Raw genomic sequence first — 5,642 nt, 5'->3', positions numbered from 1 at the left:
TTCACAATGTAATGAGTGATTTATTGACTTTTTATTTCATCACTTACTACCGTCACGGTTACTAAGTTAATAGAGCGCTCACTCCGTGATCGGAAGGACGTGAGTTCGAATCTCGGCCGCGACAGACCCAAGTTATACAAAAAGGTAGCTACTGTTCCTTCGCCAAGCGCTCGGCACGTTGGAGTGAAAGTTGCGGGTCCTTAGGATGAGACCTTAAAACCGAGGCCCCATGTCACGGCAGGCGTTGGCACGATACAGATCCCTCACTGCTCACTGGCCCTGATTGCCGAGTAAAGATCTAAATTTTAAGCCCTTCACCGGTATATGGTGACGTCTCTATATGAGGGAAAAATTCTCGAATGGGACGTAATACAACATACAATCAGTAAGTCAATCATCACTTATTTTGTGCAAATATAATGAGCCGAAATATTTTTCTTTCCCCTTTATTATTTCTCGTTTGTTTGCATGATGTATATTTTTAAATAGCGTCTAATATTCTTGAAAATAGATCTGACCAAGAAAGAAATGGGAAACAAGAACTGGCATATTTCTGAAAAAATTTACACTTCTAATATGTTTGAGTCAACATGGAGGAGTGAGCATCAATTGGTTTTCTTTAAAGTCAAGTTTGAAGTTGATGTAAGTATGTTAATATAAAGAGGAAAATAGACATAAGATTTATAAAGCTAATTTACTGTGAACATAGCACATATATATATATATATAATATGAATCGAAATACAAATACATCGTTTGTATAAAATGACAATTTTTGAAGAAAAGAGCGGGTTATTTACCAGCCATATAATCAGCTTCATATCTTAATTATTTCTGTAAAATTGTTTAAATCAAAGACAATGTTCACATCATTAAACTACACAAACAAATCTTTAACTTAGATATCTCTCTACATACATCACTTAAAATCAGAATGGTGTGCAAGATGTTGAATTAAGGTAAAACTGATGCATGTATTTTGAACCTTAATGTCTAAAATATTAATATCTTTTTAAATTGATTGTAAAAAAAAGACAAAGATTTGATTTAATTAAATTTATATACCTTCAACAACTAATTGTTGGTTTTTAAGTAGGCATATAGTTTGCATGACTTTTGCAAGGTTAACTTTTCAAATAGACAGGTGTAAGAAATTGCCAATAGATTGATTTTAATAAACCCATGCCCTATGATGACAGGCTGAAATAAGTCAAACTATGATGTTCATTTTTCGAATGATATCTAGAAAGCCAATTATTTTCGTCACACGTTAAATTCAAATCAGAGAATATTTGTTTCTATCAATTCATAACCATTCTTGTTAATTTTGTCATTGAAAGATAATTCTTGCTACATGAGGTTTTTCTGATTTATGGAAATCTTGTGGTTTTTATCACACACCTAGATAAGGAGAAACGTATCAAAGTGTCATGGCCAACACTGAAGCGTAAATTAAAGGAAATATAATACACAAGGGCACAATGAAGCAGTTTTGGTTAATCAGTTTAAATCAACAGCTTGCCTGATTTTAATATTCATTGTTTTACTTCATGACTTAACACACCCTGGGTTTCGTGCAGCAAACTATACTTTGAAAATAAAAAAAAAAAATTTTCTTGTGTATAAATTAAAATTTTATGTCATTACACGCCCTGTTATTTTTACGTTAGTCAAGTTGAAGTGTAATGTTTTATTTAATCAAATATATGTTCTTTTCCTTTTTGCTAATTTAAGACATTTTTTTTTAACTGATTGACTTGCATACTAATCTCTCCTTTCAATTAAACTAGATCTAACTTGCAAAATAAAATTGAATTTTTTTCTTAGCTTAAGAATAATAGCTTTCTTCTATGAAATAAACCAAGGGTTTATACGGGGTTATAAACGAACTCTGCTCAGAACAGTCTCTTTTAAACAGAATAACAAATTTAAAAAAAATGTAAAATTTATTCTTTTCAGTGCAAGGAAAAAGACAGAAAAAATAATTATAAAAACCGCTTAAAACAAATATGTAAGGGCATTTAAAGCAAATGCATGTATATAAAACTGCATATATGACAGGCATTTGAGTGTTTCGGAAACCTTTACATAAACACATGTAGGACCCTAATTACAAGAGTTTGTTTTTAGGTAATTTCTTTACAGTATAACATAACTTTTTCCCGCAAAATCTGATTTCTTAAATTAAGGGTCAATAATTATATGTCCACTGAATAATTTTATTTGATTGTGATAGATAAAGTGTAAATAAGATTATAAAATCTGCAAATATCATAGTTTAAAACAAGAATTAGACAAGGAATCCCTTAGAAAAGAAATAAAATGCAAAATAAAGAACATACAGCCTTTTTAATGGCATGAAAAGCAGATTTGCATAAACTTGTTGAAAATGATTCTCCAAACTTGCTCATGTCTTATATCTCCCAGTATTAGGGTTGGAGGAGTTCAGATTTATTTATTATACCTCTGTGTACTTTTGCTTTATAGAAAAATGACAAATAAATTCGCTTTTTCGTCTAAACAGCATCCACCGTGATAAATCTTTGTGCTATTTGCCCATGGTGAATTAGTCGTCGAACTATTCACTTCAGCATTCGATATCCATCAATTTTCATCTCGGAACTTTTCTGGTTTTATCCGAATCGTGACGTGACAAGTAATGTGTACTTCAGTATGATAAAACACCTATTTACTGACTATTCGGATAATAGCATGTTTATGCCCCCCCCCCCCCCCCCCCCCGAGAGCAACTACTGTGAAATCACATATTCTCGTGGTGTCCAATTTTCGTGGTGTTTGAGGAAAAAATGATAGTTCGAGGGAATTTGATTTCGTGGTCGGGGAACTGCTTAGTTGTTAAAATATTTGAAAATATACATTTCGTGGAGGACATGAATTCGTGGGTCTCTCCATACCTCGAAAATGATAAAAATTAAACCCACTTGACAATTAGTGATCTCAAAGTATTTCCCTCAGCTACGCCTCGAGAAATAGTTGTTATCTTGGGGTACAATTAACTTGCCATTGTCCTCATAGGCAGTAAATAGGTGTATAATATTGTCTACACAATGTATAGGTTATAATTTTTGTATATCGATTATTTTCCTTTTATTGTGATTAAAACTTGTGATCTGCCTAAGTATTCTTCTACTTTAAACATTCTAAATACTGGTCTTTAAAACTAATTCCTTAAGTTTAAAAATATGTAAAAAATCAAAACAATATTGAATGTGCTAAATCATGTTTCCTTATGGTGTTTACTCCACCATAAAGAATTCTGAATAGCTCTTAATCCTATAGGCCTTGATGAGAAATTAATTGCACGCCATGACAAGGAAACTGTTCTTATAAAAATCAGAATCTTCTTTCAAGGTCAAAATAACTTAACCCATTTAACACGTCTTCCCAATGCCTTTGAAATCGATTTACCGACAAAAACCCTAATATAACACTGAATTAATAAGCAACTTATTTAGTTTACCGAAGATCATAAAAAATATAAAACCGTGTGATGTTAATTGGAAGGTATTCCAAAACGAGGCAACATTTCTACAAAAACAATAACGAAAACGTTTTCCTGGTTTTGAAATTAATGGGAAGTGTCATGATTGTCAAAAATGACTATATGTGTGTTAAATAATTATCTGATAGCAAATTAACATATATCTAAAATCATACTGCATTTACCGAGTTATTTAAAAAAAAGCTCATAAATCGAAATTTTCATTCATAATGTTAATTTATCACAAAAGGACATAAAAATAGATCTCAAATTAGAATATTGCTGCCACGGCCCAAATTGAAAAGAAAGAGAGATTTCGAAAATATATTTTTAGATAAGATATTGATTTATATGACAATTTTTCTATTTAAAAAAAATGCCTGTAGATAGTTAACTTCTTTTAATACGATGGCAAATCTTGAACTTTAAAAATAAATCTGTTCTGGATAAATGGAAAAGTTAAAGGAGTTTCAAAAGTGATCAATGTTGTCATTACTAAAACAATATAAATGAAGACTATGGTAAAATCACAGACCCCTTGAAGATGTGATGCATAATTAAGGACAGTTTGCTAAGTCCAGGTCAACCTTTAAATCTCGTAGTAGTGTCTTTTATTAATTTTCAATCTAAAGTTGAAAATGATTACATGACAAATAATCATTTTCAACTTTAGATTGAAAATTAATAAAAGACAGTAGTGTAACATACTGACGTTTTGAAGCTCTACAAAGGAGGGTACAAAGACATGACTTTATGAACTACAGGCCCGGGGCCTCAATGCTCACCTTCATTGCTCTCTCTTTCTCTCTCTCTGACAAATGAAATTTCTAACAGTCTTGTCCAAAGTAAATGATTTCAGCAATCTTATTTAAAGTTTATTGAAGCTGCTTCAGTTTGTAAATTTTACATAGCTATTTTATTCTTTCAGATGACCCCATATACATGTATGTTCCTAAATTGCTGCTCTAGCCTAGTCACAAAGCAATGCTTCGTACAAAATTGAATCTCTATTACATGGGAAGAGAAATGTGATCTCATTCTCTTGAGATTATACTTTTAATATTTTTAATTAATACACAACAAAATTGCCACTTTTCTTAAGTATTAAGAATAAAATTAAATTATGTGAAAGCGCAAGGATGTGTCAATCCAACGCGTCCAGAAATTCGAAGTTTTAATAACTTCGAGATGAAATTTGATTTTTATTATATTTCAGCATGAAATGCTACAGCAACATATAAGTCATGAAATTATACAGAAAATTTGAAAAAATATTAACTTCAAATCTGTTTCCAAGCACCTTTAACCTCTGAGCCCATTTTGTTCTCTCGTCCCTAGGGGCCGTAAGTTGAAAAAATCAGTATAGCATGAAAATGCTTGATAATTTTTTTTTATTTTGTCTTGTTTTCAACAGGAAAAGTTGTTCGTAGATTTATCCTATACTCTAATGCAAACTTTGACATTCTTTATAGTTCCACCCAGCCCCAGGGTCACGATGCGTATCTCATTCCTTACATGAATATGTTAATTACTTATCACATTGATTAACTTGTACATCGATATGAGTATACTCGATATGAGTATGATTATTTGTGACTCTGTTGGTCTTTAAAAATATTTTTAAAGATTATTTCTCTTTGTGTTTCAATAGAAACTTTTAACCCTTTCCCCCATGCCAATTACGACCCCACCCAACCCCAGAGGCAATATTTTGGACAAACTTCAATCTACATTAATATATTTTCTCATTAACTTTCCTTTAAAGAGACCTGGCTATTAATAGAAATATATTAAAATAACCTTCAGATAAGGATACTTTGTTGTCAGCCTAATGGTATTCAATGGTTCTCGAAAAGAAAACAAAAATGCACACAAAAAACAATGCATGGTACAAAGACATACTAGACGCAGAAATGAGACAAAGTGCATTCTTTTGATCAGAATAAGCTCATTTGACTATTTGACACAGGTGAGCTAGAGAATTTTTCAGTAGATAAATTCTAATTTGTCTTATTATTGAAACGCGTTTTCATTTATTAGAGTTTGAAGTTATCACATCAATGAATTAATTTGTAGATCAGAGTAGACTCATAAAATTGACATGAGACATCATCAAGTCAATATTTTCCTTATTGTACAG

Source organism: Saccostrea echinata, unplaced genomic scaffold (assembly GCF_033153115.1).
Source record: "Saccostrea echinata isolate AGI-Se365-2 ecotype Australia unplaced genomic scaffold, CSIRO_AGI_Sech_v1 ptg000012l, whole genome shotgun sequence".
Taxonomy (NCBI): Eukaryota; Metazoa; Mollusca; class Bivalvia; order Ostreida; family Ostreidae; genus Saccostrea; species Saccostrea echinata.
This window is presented reverse-complemented; position numbering follows the sequence as displayed.